At 38.7% G+C, this 18,773-nt stretch overlaps 1 protein-coding gene across 1 annotated transcript in view; it reads right to left on the minus strand.

Moving 5' to 3' along the window:
• Positions 1-18,773, minus strand: part of LHFPL2 (LHFPL tetraspan subfamily member 2) — a 126,953-nt gene that overhangs the window by 57,266 nt on the left and 50,914 nt on the right. Inside the window, exon 2 of the mRNA XM_040580563.1 lies at positions 5,308-5,360. The gene's annotated coding sequence lies outside the window, so the exon portion shown is untranslated. The remainder of the gene's footprint in view (positions 1-5,307; positions 5,361-18,773) is intronic.

Below are 18,773 nucleotides of genomic sequence, written 5' to 3' on the forward strand. Positions count from 1 at the left end.
ACACTATTACTAGCTTTATTCTTGCAGAATGAATATTCAGGCGTCTTCATGATTCCACCTCACGCAGTGAGTCCCTGGGAGTTAAATGTCACAGCATGAGAGAAACTCTGCAAGTAGAAACAGTAATACTACAGCAACTGAAGGACTCCACAGGCACCAAAGCCCAGTGAGATAAACTGAGGTACATCTGCACAAAAGGCCTTACAATCCAAACAGATAAAAAGAGTAAAAAATTAATTAACTTTCCTACCATCACTTAGCAGGTTAGTAACAGAGGCAGAAATCAAATGCAAGATTAAGGCCAGGCAGCTCTATCTGCTACGCCACACACTGCTTCCTCTAGCTGCAACTGCTATTTACTCTCTGGCTGTGGCATGGCAACTTCTGTCAAGAACTGCACTAGGTTCCAGAAATAACAAAAATAAAATTAGCCATTGTATTTGCTGCTCCATAAGCAAATTATCAGTTCAGTGTGGTTTATAGCATCTGAAAGTTGCCAGTGTCTTCCCAAGGAAAGAGCACCAAACTTTAATATTTTCCTGACTCAGTAACTCATCCTTTCTCTCCCCACTCTGATAAAGGACAAAAGGAAAGTATAGAAAAATGTCCACTGCTATTTTTGTTTCTATTAAATGGGAGTAGTTAAATAGAATTTTGGATTAGTGCTTTAATATCACCTTAAAGTTCTCCAAAGAAGTAAACAAAGATAAATTATATGAAAAAGAAGGAAAAAAAAGACGAAGCAGAGACACAGAAAAGAGGTCGCTCATAGAGGAAAAGCAGTACAAATATGTAACTTCCTAGTTACTCTGGCTGTTAACAAACACAAGTAAAACCAGCAACACTGGCTACTGCTGTTTTTTGCCTCCAGAGGTAAAAAATCCACTCTGCCTCTGTGCTGTTATGTACACAGTGCAAAACCGTATTGATATAAACAAAACCACATATCCCAAACCAAACAAAACCCAAAGACCAACTCCTTGTCCCCATTTGTATTCTGCTGTGAACTATATGGGATTAACACAATATGGGACCTTTCAGTCACCGCAGAACTATTACCAAACTCTCTATTTTGGGCTTAAGAAACGGCAGGGCTTCATCATGATGAAACCTAAAACATAATTCCTGAAGTCACAAAGCACTGTCATGAGGCAAAGTTCTGCACATGGATGACAGCTAGAACACCTTCAGAAAACCGCAGCTTTCCTTTCTCTGCAAGTTATCATGAAGTGAGAAAAAAACTCCAGAAAAACACTCTGCTTGCTTTCCTTCATGGTTTTTTCTCAGAGTTGTTTCCACGCCAGAAGAACAACCCTCAGCCTCCAGCGCTATCTGGAGCCCTATGCAGGAAAGCTAGTAGGTATTATTACCTGAAGAGGAACCAGACTGGCTGGTCAAAACATTTCTTGTCATGTAACACAGAAGCACATTTATCACATCAGCTGGCAGACTCCAGAGTAGCTGGGATGCCAAAACTCCACTGTCCAAGAACTGGACCTATGTATCAACCTGTGGCAAACATAGTGGCAAGTGGCTGGTAAAACTTACCTGCTAAAAGAGGGGATCAAACGTCCAAATCTTCAGGCTAACATTCCGCAACCAGACTAACACCTACTGCCTTCCAGAGATGTCCAACACCAACATCTAGTGCAGCATCTGACCTTTGCTGAGGCATCTCACCAGAGTGTGGATCACCGTCAGCTGTGATGTGGGAATCCTGGAAGGAGCTTAGCAACTCTGCATGAAGCAGGCAAATCTTGATCAATAGTATTTTAGTTTTACATATAATAACTGGTGATTTGTTGCCTAATAATTTTGGAGTCTATTTTTCATGTTTATTAGAAAAGGAATTATAAGCCTGTATCATACTCGTATTGCAACAACAGAAGCATACATCCAAGTCAGGGAGTACGTGAATGCTCTTACAATTAAACTGAAACCCTGGGGAGAAAAGAGGAGGAAAGAGTAAGCAAAATACCAAATATTTCTTTAAAAGCTTATCAGAAGGTAATTTTACCCTTTACATTTTATCTCAGGTGTTTATTTCTCACTTCCAGTTACAATTTTATTAATTATTTTATTGCAACTGAAGTGAAGATGTTTATGGAATTAAGTGCTTGCCTACTTTCAAATGTTTCCCCAAGACAACTTACACAATGCCTGTGAAGAAAACTCAGACAACTAAGCCTTTTCTGTGCTCTTCAACACATCTGGAGAAAAACTATATTATTCATATATTCCATTATGAAGGGAAAGTTATAATTTCTTTCAACGTATCACATCTGCAGAGGGCTCATCTTATTAACTGTGCAATTTCACCATCACCACTACACTTAACCCTCTCCGCTGGCTTCCCACCTACAGCTGCTGATGGTTGCTCAAATAATTGTTTAAGTTAGCTTCATGTTCCTAACGCACATGCTAGTGATGTTCTTCTGTTGCGAAGCATTACAGAGCTCCCCTCTTAACTGGTCTGGGGCACGTTACTGGGTCTTAACTCGTCTAAGACACTATAAAATAGGTCATATTATCTGTTACACTACCCAAGAAGCAATTTAAAGTTAGTAAGAAGTCTCTTTAATTCTTAAAAAGCATCAAACGTGAAAGAATGAATACCTGTAATTGTTATTAGACAAAGCCATATAAACTTGTCTACAATGTACCAATGCTAGATGGATTACCATGGAGTACACAATTCAGTTGCCCACTAGCAACTGCTGTTGAAGTTTCCTATGGTATCATTTCACTATAATCCATAATATGAGCAAGGTTCCAGTTTAGCAAAAGCCAGTGCTGCAGCTTTTTCCATGTTCCACAGAACTCTTAAATACTTCCTTAGTTTCTAAAGAAACATCATTTTAACCGCATTTCATTAGCCCTTATCTTCTTTTTAGAAGATAAGCAAGAAGAAGCATGTATCGTCTGATTCTCCAGTGAATCAGGGCTGCCTATCAGAGCATCCCACCACAACAGTCATCACACTAATCATAAAATACCAAGTATCAGCGCTCTTGCATCACATGAATTATCGAGTTGTTTATAAGGCTACTTCTGAACACACTGAGTCACCAAGAAGCAGCAGTCACAAGCAAGTTTTAGGGTTACTTTAAAAAACACTGAGTACATTTTCTTTAAATTTCCCTTAAACAACAGGTATGCTTAGCTTGACAGGATAGCTTTTATTTTCAGAATGTTTGAGACAAGTGATTTCTGAACATCAAGCATATGGTATTATCAGATCCTACAAGTGAAGATGCACAGACCAGAATTGTCCATTGTACACTAGTAAAGAAACTAGTTTCAGCTTTTTGTGGGATCAATACATGCACTGGAGTGGTACCTTTGAGGTAACACATCTGTTCCAACATAGTGGCAAACTAGTGCCCTGTCAAACGCTTAACTTAAAGAGAACATGAATAAATGTCTCACACTGGCACATCGGTAAAATAAGCCATATATATATGTATCATATAGGTATCTCAGCAAGGACAAGAGTGGTTGGTGAGGTTCAATATAGTTTGAATTCCTTCTTGCACAGTTCTTCACAATCCTGAAATTTAATGTGGCTCCTATGAAGACTACACTTAAGGGCAAGGGCAAAACATGGATTTTTCTATGGGAACCTGAATGTTGTTTGGGTCTTTCTGGTATCCACTGTGACCATAAACATCCTAGACAACTGAACACATTCAAAGTGGGCAAGGACCTGTAACATGCATTCTAGAGTACTAAATGCACTAATGTAAGTACCAGAAAACATATCACTTATTTCTGAGGACTCCTGAATGCCCTGGCAAACACTTCAGAAGCAGGAAAGAACAACTTTCATTCTTATCAAGGAGGAGGAAAATAAGGTGGATGCAAAGTGCACAGGAACTATCAATTCATTCCACTTATGCATTGATGACACCATGAAGGACAACACAGCTTAGTCCTGAGAATTGTCAGAGGGTGGAGGATGGGAGCACCAGGGTAGATAAACAGTAGGCAAAAAGGAACTATCCAAAATTAACAAACACATTCACTTAAAATTTATTTATTTGCTTTTCCTGGTAAAATACAAGCAGAAACTGAAAGGAGATAGTAAATATAAAATGACATAAAGGTAAATGTTCTAAACTGACAAATTCCTTCAAAGTTTTAACAAAACGGTACTCTTAGGACTATACAAACATAATTTTCAGAAGTCATTGAAGCAAAAAAGAAGGCAAAAGCAAGAAAAGAGTTTCTCACAGTATTGTGTTTGGTTCTTGGACACCACAGTCAACAGCACATGCAACCACATGTATGGGGGCTAAAAACTTAAAATATTCTGCCAACAGCACTGAAAACAAACAAGATCTCATAAATACAAAATATTTCACATAAATTGTCTCTGCTATGGAAACCAGAGAAATAGAAATATTCCATTATTCTAAATAACAACCTCTTGACAATAATATGCAGTCACTTTTTTAAAGTATTACCATTTTTATTATCATTATTATTATTATTTCTACTACTATTATTAAGTACAAACAACAGTTGGTGAGTTTATCTCTGCATTTGTAACACTCTCTTTGCCAGCCTATGCCCACAGCCAGGGAAGTGCAAATAATATATTTATAAATGCCTTACTAAACGAAAGTTCCCTTTAAAAAGTATTTGAAATTTTTAAAGCTCTTCCTTGGCTCCTTCCTGCATTCTTCTTGAGTCACAACATGTACATAATTGGCACATAGGATGCAAAGAATCAGCAATGAGAAGGGTGTAGGTGATCAATAAAATTATTTACTTTTACAAAGGACACCACAGTTTGCAGAGGAGGAGTTAATAATCACCAACATAAATTGGGGCTTTAAAGACAAAAAAACTAACCTCCCAGTAATTTATTAACTTACCTTAGGTTTCCACATATTCTATAATAATATCTGATTTTATAATTGCTTAATGTATACACTTGTGTGATTCTGAGAAGTCTGGATTCAGGCATCATTCATCTAATACAATGTGTCATGGTGTATGTTACTGCTTCAACAGGTATAGGTTGAACCATTTTGCTTGAAATATTTCTAGTTCAGTATTTTCTAAGTCAAGGTGGTGGTGGGGAGGAGGTTTTACTTCTCAAAAGCAGTCACTGAGACTACCTACTCTTCACCTCTTAAAATCTGTGCTTAGAAGTCATTGGAACAGGAACTTGGTGCTCAGAAGAAAATACTCAAAAGGCATAACTTCCTGCATCTTTCATCCCTCAAACAGCAGTCAAACTTCAGAGTCAGACAGCATGTGAAAATACCAGATAATATAATCTCAATTTCATTTACTCACTGCTGTTCCAAGTCCTTAGGTCTTGGTCAACCACTTCAAACGCCTGGCAATACCTAGAGAAATAATTGACATAAAATGTAAGTAAGGTACAGAGCCAAAAACATTAAAACAGTATTTATGACTAATATTGGTGGCTGGAACAGTACAACTCCACTTGTAAGGTAACATTTCACTACCAGGACACTTCTTTTGCTAGAAATGCAGCATTCTAGACATTGCTATAACCACTAAGGAGCTAAGAAAAATAAGCACAAGCACTAGACTTCAGAAGAGCTGACTCTGGCCTCTCCAGGGATCCGCCTGGTAAAGTACCATGGGATAAAGACCTGAAGAGAAGAGGGGTCCTTCAAAGATCACCTCCTCCAAGCTCAGGAGCAATGCATCCCAACAAAGAGGAAGTCAGGCAAAAAGGCCAGGAGGTCTGCATGGATGAACAAGGAGCTCATGGACAAACTCAAACACAAAAAGCAAGTCTACAGTGGGTGGAAGCAAGCACAGGTAGCCTGGGAGAAATAAAGGGAAATTGTCCAAGCAGCCAGGGATCAGGAAAGCTAAAGCCCTGACAGAATTAAATCTGGCCAGGGATGTGAAGGGCATCAAGAAAAGCTTCTGTATGTACATTGGTGATCAAAAGGAAGACTAGGGAAAACACAGACCCTCTCCAGAAGGAGACAGGAGAACTGGTTACCCAGGATTATGGAGAAGGCCAAGGTACGCAATGACTTTTTTGCCTTTGTCTTCACCAACAAGTGCTCCAGCTACACTATCCTGCACTGCATCAAAACAAGCATGACCAGCAGGTTGAGGCAGGTGATTCTCCCCCTCTACTCTGCTCTCATGAGACCCCACCTGGAGTACTGTGTTCACCTCTGGAGCCCCCAATGTAAGAAGGACATGGACCTGTTGGGATGAGTCCAGAGGAGAGCCATGAAGATGACCAGAGGGCTGGAGCAGCTCTCCTGTGAAGACAGGCTGAGAGAGCAGAGAAGGCTCCAAGGAGACCTTATAGCAGCCTTCCAGTATCTAAAAGGGGCCTACAAGAAAGCTGGAGAGGGACAATACAAGGGCATTTAGTGATAGCACTAAATGCTTTAAACTAAAAGAGGGTAGATTTAGATTAGATATTAGGAAGAAATTAGGAACAATCTCCCCAGAGAAGTTGTGGATGTCCCCTCCCCGTAAGTGTTCAAGACCAGGCTAGATGGGGCTTTGAGAAACATGGTCTAGTGGAGGGTGTCCCTGCCCATGGCACAGGGGTTGGAACTATATTATCTTTAAGGTCTTTTTCAACCCAAACCATTCTATTGTTGTATGATTCTATGAGTAACACATAAATCAGTAAGCATGCACAAAATTGCATCTTTTTCCCTTTCTATTTTACTAACAAATTATTCAAAGATTTGAAAATACATTTAAAATTATTTGTATATTCTATTGGGATTTATAACAACATTTTAAAGTCAGGTATGACTTGGGAATAACTCCCAAAATTCCTAAACGACTGGAATAAAAACCTAAACTACATAGCATGTTCACCCCACAAGCTTATGAAACATACCTTCAAACGCCTTCCACCATCCCACACATATATTTCATGGAATTCAACAAGGACAATTATGAAGTCCAGTACCTGAGATGGTCTAATCCCTTGGACAGACTGGGCACTGACCACCCAGGGCACAGCTCTCTGAAACGGAGCTGGGAGCCTGGGCAGACAGGGCTAACAGTTAGCTAGTTAACTAAACATGAGCTAGCAGTTAGCTCTGGCAGCAAGGAAGGCCAAGAATATCCTGGGATATATCTACAGGCTAAGCTCCCACTAATAAGTGATTATTCACCTTTAGCCAGCACTCAAAGAATACATGTCTGGAATATCACATCCAGTGTCAGATCCTCAGTACCAAAAAGTAATAAAATAAGGTAATAAAGGTAAGGTAAGGTTGATTCAGTGATGCTGAACTACAGGGTTTCCCACAATAATAGCAAATTCCACATTTTTGTACATACATCAGGACAGGATATATGAAGAACCTCCCCTCACATAAAAGAACAAAGTGCATCAGAAGGTCAGTAGACTCATAACAAAGAGAGATAAATGGTCTTGGTGAAAACGGTTTAACAACAGAAAAATCTACACAAAACTCCTAACAAAGCACGCTGCCAAGGACAGAGGAAAACATACTGGGAGCACTGGTATGCCAAAATGGTCTCTAAATTCCTGACACACACAATATTCCTCCAGAAAAAAAAAAACAAAAACAAACGACTCGACTAAGTAGCTGTGGTTACTCCAACTTTCCTCTTCTGTCTCAAAAGCAGTTGACATGGCAATGAAAATGCAACAGTGTTAGCAGAGACTACGTTTCATGAACGAAAAAGGCCAAATTGTTTTCTTTCAGATCCCAGCACCCAAAAACGCGTGACCAAATTTAAGTACGTGAAAATGATGGATTGCTCAGACAGTAAGAATTAAGTGGTGCTTTTAAGGAAAATGTCCTTGCCTGGAGTCTGGGCTCCCTAAGAAAAAGAAGTGGTATGGGGCAGTGAGACAGGATCAGCCCATTGAGGAGGCTGTAGAAGAGCCTTCTCTCACAGATCCAACCCCCTGCCAAAGGCATGGCAATGATCTTCCTTACCCACATACAAGAAATGACCAAAAAAACCCCAAAAAAACAGAAAGGCGGAGCAGAACAATTACTGTATTAAAAAGAAAGGCTCTTTTTTGCCACCACAATTGTGACAAAGCTAACAAGAAGAAACCCCACAGGCCTTCCACTGCCCCATCACTGCAAAGGCTGTGTGTACTTTCCTTATGCTGCAGGTGGCCAAAATGAAACCCAAAGCCTCCCAAACAAATCAGAATGAGAAAACCACATGTATGCTCTCACTCCTTCTCTCAGGAGCTCTTCCATACTGATTCTGCAATAACTCAGATTTCCTCAACAGTTGGTAAAAATACAGAAAATCCATTTCTTCGTTCCTATTCAACCAGCTGTAAATTTGGCTGCATCACACAAACACTACCCCCACACTGCCCACCCCCACAGAAAAAAACAACAACAAAAAAAGAAAACACGACAGTCTTCATTTCTAGCTCCTTTCTCATTTGCAAGGGAGAAATGCTTTAATATAATTCAGAAAGAAAAAGTCTCTACGCCAAGTAGACCCACTGATTTAATTTTTTTTATTTGCAGTCGACAGGAGAAACAAATAGTTTGGACACTGTTAAGAGAACAGTTTGATAACATCCCCGTATCACATACCCTGGCTTTGCACACAATAGGAATTAGGTATACTTAGCCTCCCCAGCAAAAATAAAATTAAAAAAGAATACAGACATATCCGCTGAATCTTAAAACATCCCTTTCAAGTAGCTTTTTCTTCAGATATACTACTGTGCGATACTTCCATGTATTATATAACAGCCAGCATCCAAATCAAAGAAATATTTACTTACTTCAGGAAGGTTTGTATGACCAATTATGTCACTATGAATAGAAATAATATATTCAATGAGTCTTTTGTCTTTTGCTATCGATGCATAACAGTATAAAATAAAAAAATGCCCTACTATTTCATAGGCGTCATTAAGGCTACCTTCAGAAACAACAGCAAAACAAGAAGGGGAAAGTATTTTCTTAGGGATACACTGCTAGCAGGTTAAAACAAAACAAAACTCTAAATGAGTTACAATGCTAAACACCACGGGAAACTAACAGCTTGAGATACAGTATAGATTTTTTAACATTTCGTCTCAGGCTGATTGTTCTCAGTTTCATACAAACCTACAAAAGAAAAAAAGTGAATTCCAGTTTTTCCTTTTGTGTTATCTACCTAATTTGTTCAGTCTAGAAGATCATGCTACATATGTATGCAATTTAAAGCAAATTCAAAAGAGTATACTGTATAGACCAACATAATTTGCAATCTATTTCAATAAGAACAAAAAAATTTCACTTTACACTACAAAAAATATTTCACCCAAATGCACCTGCCCTGAAGTTTGCAACTAATAAAAGCCAGATGTACTTATAATTCACTGTTGATCCCTGCTCTTAATGCCTGTTTTCCCACTGCACCACCTTAACCAAGAAAGCTGTACAGCATAGTTTTACACATCATTAAAATGTTTAAACCAAATACTATGTTTTTATAATCCTAGCAATTCCCACAAAACTAAACAGAATAAATACAGAAGCATTAGGACCCACAGTGTGCATGAAAGATTCCTCTTAGCCTGTTACCTAATACATTAAGCACCCGAGTGATAAGTGAATCAAATTACCACACTAACAAGTAAGTGAAGCAAAAGATGTACAAATTTATTTTTAGTGAAGTTATTCTCTAAAACGAGTTTTGTCTTTTAGGGTTTGTTTTACCTGAGCATAAAGCTTTAGCTGAAGTTAATAATATAGAACACATCAGCCAGGAGCCCCATCCCATGTTCACAGAAATCAGTGGGAGCTCTCATCTTCAGCGTTACCCATGAGGATGAAAGGACATAAATTATTTACTTTAAAGGCAGCGCAAAAGCACTTGACAAGTTCACTTTACAGCATGCTTCTTGAGTTGCATTTCTGTGTCACAGGGACAGAGCAAAAAGTCATCCTTCCAGGACAGCACAGTGAGTTACACCACAGCCAGCGCTTTGGTCTTGTTCCATACAACCCATCACCTCTACCAGCCAGCCAAACCCAGCAGTTTCGCAGCAGTATCTCCAGCAAGAACATCCAGAGTCACTAAAAATGCTCCTTGCCTCCATTTTGGCCTTAAAGCCGCTCCAGGTGGTTGCAGCTTGGCCATCATTGAGGGGGTCCAGACAAGAAGTGACTCAGAAAGCAGCTTCACTGTGGGGCCAGCACCTGCCGCCTGCATGTGGATGGTGAGAGAAACGGGTCCCATGGACAGCCCAGCAATCATCAGGCCTTTAGGCAGGTTCCAGGTCAACCCCACAGCAGCTGGGACTGGAACAGGCACATGGTTAACACAGCTCCAGCGCAGGCTGATGGCCCCAAGCTGAGCTGAAGCAGGCTCCTGGGCCCCCAGGCAGGAGCTCAAGCAGGACCCAGGGGAAGCCGAGGCTCATTAGTACCGGTGGGGGCCCTGACCTTGGGTTGCTAATTAAATGCTCTAACCAGCAGCATGCTCCTCAGCAATGAGCTAGAATCACTTCGCAAGTCAAGCTATACTTTCTAAATGTCAGCTGGCTTAATAAATAACAATTTCTAATGAGTATTATTAGCATCCAAATTATTGCCCCCAGATTACCACACACTGTGTCCTGCAAAATGCTAAGTTTACAAATAAAGCTGTCTGCTGGCAGAAGTGGAACAGAATGACTCCAAGGGAGAGAGCTCCGTTATCTTCTCCTGAAGGCCTGGAGATGGCAAGTGTGGAGTTTTGTTAAGGCAGAAGCAATTAATGCACTTTTTTATTTAATTGGTAGACAGCCAAAGCCTGTTGCAGAAGGCTGCAGAGCTGTCCCATCTTGATAGTCTGGAAAAAAAGGCATGTTATCTCACACACTCACACGTACACATACTCTTTAAACATGCAGCTGCAGGGTTTGTTTTGTTTTCAATCCAACACCTTCTCCAGCCAAAATTATACTGAAGAGTATCATCCTAGTGACACAAGCTGTGAAATCAATGAAACAATCATGAAAATGTCAAAATTACCTTATAAATTTCATGTGTTTTCCAACACTCTTGCACCATGACTAAATTAGGAATCTCAGCCTAAATAATAAAAAAAAAATGCCCTAAGCATCATACCTTCCTCCCCTCACCCCAAGAAAAGCAGACTTTTTTTAACTTTCAACTTCCTTTACATTTAAGACAAGGTATGTAACAAAGCAACCAAACACTGAAGAGGTACTGACCTTCTAAGACACAGACAAGCTGTTAACAATTTCAAACTCCTCAATGGTATCTTAAGCATACATTCTACATTGGACTAATTTCCATGCCTTCCTCACAGCTTTCATCTTCATAAATGCAATTAAAAAACTACACATAAAAAGTTGCTTATCAAATTAAAGCACCCACAGGTACTACCTGTGACCTTCCACCTGTGAAATGCTGGTTTTTAATCATGAAACACTTCAATGATTCATGTAATGATTTTACTAAGTGACAAAATCGAGAGCTTAGGCCATTCAATTTGACCTGAAAGCAAAGTTTTCTACTGAAAATAGTCTATCTGAACATTATCCAACCAATAGGCCTATCATGCAGCTTAATTCAAAGCTAAAAATACTGCTTAGCTCTTCTCCAGCTCATGTCCTAGGACTGATTTTCAGTCTTCTAAAAAACAACCACCAAAACCCAAACCCAATATGAATAAAAATTAAATAAAAATTAGACCCTGAGCAACATTCCATGTGCCTTTCTTGAGCATTTCAGTAAAATCATGTTATGGAAATGAAAAATCCTTACTCAAGTCTTATCTGTCCAGTTTGCCTCCTCTGGAGAACATCCTGCACTTTCTACAGACCTCTGAAGAGTCCTGAGCCGTCTCCATCCAGGCCGCTTTTCCAACGTGAGCTTACAAGCCCACAAAGAGGCACTCCTTTGAAGCTAACCCAAGAAACAGGAAACGAGCTAGCCACTGCTTGCTAAGAGTTAAAAATTATAATCAGTTTTCAGATGGAAGAATTAGCTAGCCCCGGGGATGGTGGGAATTGAACAGCAACTAAGAAATATGTTAACTGTGGTTTTGTTTACCACAGAGAAGCATTCCTTTGCCTTTTTAATTTTTGTCATTTTAAGCTTTCTCTGGAGCCAATTTGCTAGAACACTGCTAAAGGGATGATCTTCTTTTCAGAAAATGTCCTGGTAATACAAGACATAAAATTATCTGGGTTTAGTTCTTCCTGAAGCCCATAACACCCTCTTTGAAGACTGTCACAGCACACACTGAAAAGTTATGATTATTCTTTACATTCCTCTAAAAATTCTTTAAAATAGTCTTTAAAATACATTTCTCAGTAAACTGAGATATAACTTCTTGACAAGTTATGTGCTCCTATGGCAACATTTTATTTTCCCTAGATTTCTACTATTCTTTTTACTAGCTAAAAGAAAACTGTGAACAATTGTCTCCACATAGAGATGTACACAAAAAGAGAAGAATCACATCTAAAAAAGGTCTCCTGACACAGGGCAAGAAGAGGTCTCTGTTTCTGCTTTTCTTTTCCCTTTCCAGACTATTATAAATTAATTCTTTACAAAGACATGCTAGTACTTACCTTTATCATTTCCTATAGAAAGGTACTTGCAAGGCTGAATTGGAGTGTCATAGGTCAACTTTAGGCTTAAATAATGGGCTTGTAGAGTAATCCATGAAGGATTCAGTTTAAATTGGAATGGTGGGAGGATGGGGTGGGGTAGAGAAGGCGGCCACCCAACTTTTTTTTACCCCTCTTTCCCAGCTGAGGGTAAAACTGACCATTGCCTCCACTGTCTTTAGTAGTCCCTTCCAACTTGCATAGTTCTAACTATAAATAATGGAATATAAATCTTAGTCAGATGTGTTTCCCTTGAACGTGCATTCTAAGACGCATACTGTAAGTCCATTTAAAATACTCCGAAATTATTAAACGTCAAAGATGCTGTTTCTCATCTGAGCTTTACCAGCTCCATACACAACAACTGACTGTACCCCATGCTTTTGATTATTAAAGGCTCAGAAAATGACATTTATTAAAAGTCTTGATCACGCAGAAGATACCTACATCATCTACATTCACTAAGTTGTGTTTAAAGAACATGAAATACTTAGCTATTGATGTCATTCTAGACAAAGGCTAAAAAACAAGACATGGGGGTATAAAGATGTTTATTTAAAATATTATCATCTCTTTTTTTCTTTTGCAAAGCACATAAACAAAATAATATCCATGAAAGAAAGTTATTTTGAAACAAAACATGAAAAACTAAGGTCAAGCAAATCTCCCCAAAAACAGAGAGAAGGAAGAAATTGGTCACTTCACACAGCACAAGCAAAACATCTTCAGGAAATCCATATGAAGCATTTAAGGAATACATAAACTCTGCTATAACACCTTCACAGATCTCTCCAGCAGTCAAGCTAGGAACACCACCTCTCTGAAACATAATAAACATTTCTGAAAGCTTCTGTCCTCTCCACCTCTCAAAACATTGTATTTTGCTATTTTATTAACAATTAACACTTTAATTTGCATTAGCCATTTACTTGCTACCAGAATAAACACAATGATGAATGTGCAAGATGAGAAGCTAAGGAACAGCCAACAAGGCAGTGCGATGAAGGACTCCCATTACTACTCCTTGGAAGACAAGAACATGCATCACTACTACTCTCACACCCCACATCAAGTGGGGGGGGGGGGGGCAACAACTACTTTCAGAGAAAAACTATCTGCACCTGAGTTCACAGCCCTCTTAACCCTTCAATATAATATGTTTTTTTACTTTTATTTTAAAGTAAAAAATTAAAAATTCCAATGGCCTTTAAAAGATTCCAAGGCACCACTATAAACCCCGAAACAAGACACAAACTTGTCTGTTTAATCAAGTTTGTCAAAATTTAAGAAGCAACAAATTTGTTAGGTTCTCCCTCCCTGCCCCCTTTTTTTCTGCAGGTTCAGCACAGCAAATTATTTCCAGGCTACACTGAATCAAATAAGTGAAAATGATCTTACATGTATAAGCTACTACAGCTTATTATTGCGCACTATATCGATATGACAAGGGCTAGTAGCTTTAAACTGAAAGAGGCAGATTAGATTAGACATTGGGAAGAAATTCTTTACTATGAGGGTTGTGAGGGACTTGAACACTTCAAGGCCAGGTTGGGTGGGGCTTTGAGCAACCCGGTCTCACGGAAGGTGTCCCTGCCCATGGCAGGGGGTGTTGGAACTAGGTATCTTTAAGGTCCCTTCCAACCCAAACCATTCTACAATTCTATGAAGTTATAAATCTTAACAGTTTCCATTCACCAGGAACTGAAAATGCAGATCCCTACTAGTAGGCACTGTTTCAGTATTTATACAGTATGAGAGAAGGCAATCACACTGGGAACAATTATCAATAGCCCTGTTTCCATAAGCTTTCTTATCAATTACAAAGAAAGTAATTCCAGGAACAAGGATCCAACAATTCCCTAAGTCTCAGTGACTGCCCAATGGATTCAAAACCATACTTCTGTAAATTTTCTCTAAGATCCAGAGTTCCTGAAGACTAACCTTTTCTCTCCCAAAACTACCTTTCCAAAGTAGTTGCATGGACTATTTTTTCAAGTGATTTTTCCAGTGAAGGCTGGAGTTTAGAACACAACATGAGTAAATTTTCTGACCTAATTGCTTTCTTATGGTATTCCAGCAACTGATGACTTGAAATCTCTTACAGGCAGCGCTGGCTGGCTTAAATATTAGCTTTTCCAAGCACACAGAGGACACGCATGTATTTTACTCCCCAATATCCTTTACAGCAGCAAAGACTTGTCAAATAAAGGAAGAAAATTACATGTATATACACAATCTCTCTTCATATTCATACACATAATACCAGCTCCATTCAGGTGGTCCCCGAGGTTTTGGCTCTCTAGAGTTAAATACCTGAAACAGACGCTTTTCTTGTTCATTTATTAGTTTTCAAAGGACTGCTCAGAGAATGAAGCCTAAGAAAAATGCAAATTCTCCACTCTACGCTCAACTAACAAAGCATCCAATCAGTTCCCACTAAGCTCCAGTTTGTTTCATGTCCACATGTAAGCCATTAAGAGTACATTGTTTGAAACTTAATTCCACATCTGTTCTTCTGTGGGACTTGGAAAGCAGATGAATTTTTCTGACAATTGTTTGCAGAGTGCATAATCACAAGCATGTGTAATAGTATTCCAAAGTGCAAGGGGAAAACACCATGACTCTAAGAAGGTTTTTTTTGCTGAATATTTTTGTTTCTTTACTAAGTAAGACAAAAAAATAAGATGCTGTCAGATGGAAATAATTCATAAATGCCTTAGAAGCCATCCACTATAACTAAAAAGACAAAGCAAAATCCAACTTTTCTTCCTAAAGGTCATCATTTCATGTCCCAGTAGTTTACTCAGAGGGCCAAAATCCATTTTACGGCCTGCCAGGTAACTTTTAAAAACTAAGCAGAAGTGAAAAAATCCTGCAGAACTACAACACAGAAAATATATGCTCTGCAGTTGTGCGAGAAGGTTCCAGGCTATTACAGTATAAGAGTCAGCATCTTTTGAATGGATCACAAATTTAAGTGATAAGGATGTATTTTCTTTTGATGTCTCTAAAATGCTGATAAGCACAGAAAGGAAAAATAGGTAACAACTCTTCACTGTATTTGCTAGTGAAAGTGCTGATGGTGTCAAAGCATACTGGGTAATATAAGGTTCAGGAAAGCACTTTTTACATCCAAGATGGAGTTAAGTGAGGAAGTCTGCCACGGTTTGCTGTGGATGCTAAATTTCCCATATGCTCTAGAAATAACGGACCAAGTTAATGAAAGAAGGATCCACAGCCAGCCATTAAATACGAACAACTGCCTCCTTTGACCAAGTAAGTCCTCAAGATGCAAATCAGTGGAGACTATGAAAGCATCACTGTAAATTTGCTCTGTACTTTAAGCCACTGGCTATTACCAGCTACTGTGTTTAAATGAAACACTGATTAACTATTTTATTTATGGCCTTATGCTATTACCTTGGACCTTCATTTGACCTATACATATAACAACTGCAAAAGTGACGTTACCTACAATGATTGAGAAACAAACACAGGAAGGGATCAGGGCAGATGAAAGACACTTTTTCTAAAGAATTATTTTATTTAACTTAATTCTGAGCTTAAAGTAACAATTAGTCAGCTATGAGGATGCGTTAAAGAACAGCCAAATTTCAGTTCAGTCACACCAAACTGATGACTCAGTCAAAAGAAACAAGATACTGATGCCAACTCCTACAATGTTACTCTGATCTTCCAGGCACTTGGTGTTTTCTTAAAACTGGGGATGCCTGAGATATGCAATTACTTCACATTATAAGAGGTGTTTTCAAACTTTTCTTCACAATCATGAGGTCTAGATACATGGACAACAACAGAAAAACAACAAGAAAAAAGAAAAACAAAACCAACCAACCAACCAAGCAAACAACAACAACAAAAAAAACAACCAAAAAAACCCCACAACAAAACAAACAAAAAAAAAGGTACACAGCAAACCAAACCACTTTATTTGTAAAAGAAGTGTCATTATTTTCAGCCCTGTGTCATCCCTCCGCCCACCACGTTGTTACTGGCAAGTAGAAACCAGGACAAACCTGGGCAGTGCCATACGTGGCCAGTGCTGAAACACTGCATCACCCTGGATGAAGCAGATGAAGCACATCAATGAGAAACAGAGACTTCCTAGAGTGAAAAAAGAGAAACGGTGCAGGAGAAACCAAATTCAAGTAACAGAGTGCTTATAATTTCTGTAAAAATCTCCACATATAAGGAAAAACAATCTGCCTACAGCAAAGGACACTGTCGGGTTCTAAAAGTATTCTGCTCAGCAAAATTGCTATCTGACATTACTTAATTAGGACTTCCATTTAAAATGTATAGGATAACTGATTCCATAAGTCAGGCAAAAAGAGAACCCACTGCATATGATAATTATGTATTTTCACTTTCATTATTTAACTTAAAAGACTATCATGAACAAACAAATTTCCCTCCTGTGCATCCAACACTGCTGATGTCAGGACAGCCCTGAAGCTGAGTGTCCATGCTGCCAAGTCACCAGCCCCACATGAGTCTGCTTACTTCAAATGTTGGGAAATGTCCCAAGGAAGACCCACGACGTTTCTTTCATGTGCAATGGGCGCTAGAAGAGAGGTACTTCTAATTTTTTTTAGTTTGAGTACCCTCTGCCAATACGATTTCCTAACAGATGTCAGAATGTATATATACATATATACATATTAAAAAATAAAAAAACACCAGACAACACCCCCATATTTATACTGAAGACTACGAACATACATGCTTTAAAGACTCCTATAGTGTTTTTTTTTTCTGTTAGTGTGACCAAAAGGCTAAATGAAATTCAATACACGTAAGAGTCCCATAAGTCTCTTCCACTTTGTCCTTCTGTAACTGTACTAAAAGCTTGTCTAGAGTCTTACTCTCAAGGCATCTGGAGTTGACACTTCTATTTATCCAGCTAAAGAAAGGTCCCCTGCTGCTTCCCTGCCAATACCATGAAGAATTTAATGTATCAGCAGGGAGTCGAAGCTTGAAACTCAATCCAGTATTTTCATAAAACGATTCACAGACTTGCACTGACTTTTTTGACTTAAAGAGCAAAGCAATTTGGAGCTAGATTAATCCACTCATGTTTCCAGCAGTGGGGGAAGGAGGAAGAGCACTATAACATGCAGCCACCAAATTGATTTTAACATACTGAGACAGAAAAGAAATCCCTATTAGAGTCCCTTCATACCTTCTTAAAATATCACACCAGCTATCTAATGCCTCCTATTAAATAAGGAGGGATGAACACCAAGCACCAGATACCAAATAAAGGCAATAAAATAAAATCGGAACCAAGAAAAAAGAAGAGATTGTTTTTTTACTTTGCAGGAGGCAGAACAGTGGCTTATAACCTAATCTTAACTATACCAATACCTGTGGCAACCAGGAAAAAAAAATCAAGAGGAGGATCCAGATCAAAGGAGCATTTACGTGCAAAGCTGAACTGATCCCCCTTTTCATAATTGAACAAGAAGACAGGTGCTCAACACAGAAGGAAACCCCATTCCACCACATACAATGAGGAATTTCTCAAACACTAAACAACACTTCCACTTTTATTATACATCCAGTAAAATGTGCATCAGCAAGGCTTGTTATTCCAAGTTTATCTTTGCCTTTCTGAAACAGACCAGAAGTTTATAGTGGGTTTTCTTCCAGTTATATAACTGTTCAAAGTGATACAAAAAGATAGCTCTCAAAGAATAAAAGAAGTAATAGAAGAGTAAAAAACAAGAAAATTCTAAAGATAGGCATTTCTTCTATTTCTCTAGGGCTTTTTTTAGCCACCAGACATCAGAGAGAACTACTATTCTTATATATAGACTTTTAGGTAATATAAAGTCTTACATAATCTTAAACATCCTTTTAATTCCCAGGGCACCCACTGTTAATATCCTAAAATCTGTCTTCATTTTCCAAATTCTGAATCAAGGTCAACGTATCTCAGGGAGCCGGGATTGATAAATGTCAAGACTTTGATTCATCAGAAATACTTAATGCAAGCAAGAAACAGGTTATAGAGAGTAATCCAGGAGCACAGCAGAAAATAACTGATCATACAACAAACCCCTTGGTTTACATATAATCAAGTGTTGAGGCCATTGGACATCATAAATATGACCTGCACATAACAGGAAGACAGTTTTCACTACCAGTAACAGAA

This window comes from Falco naumanni, chromosome Z (assembly GCF_017639655.2).
Source record: "Falco naumanni isolate bFalNau1 chromosome Z, bFalNau1.pat, whole genome shotgun sequence".
Classification (NCBI taxonomy): domain Eukaryota; kingdom Metazoa; phylum Chordata; class Aves; order Falconiformes; family Falconidae; genus Falco; species Falco naumanni.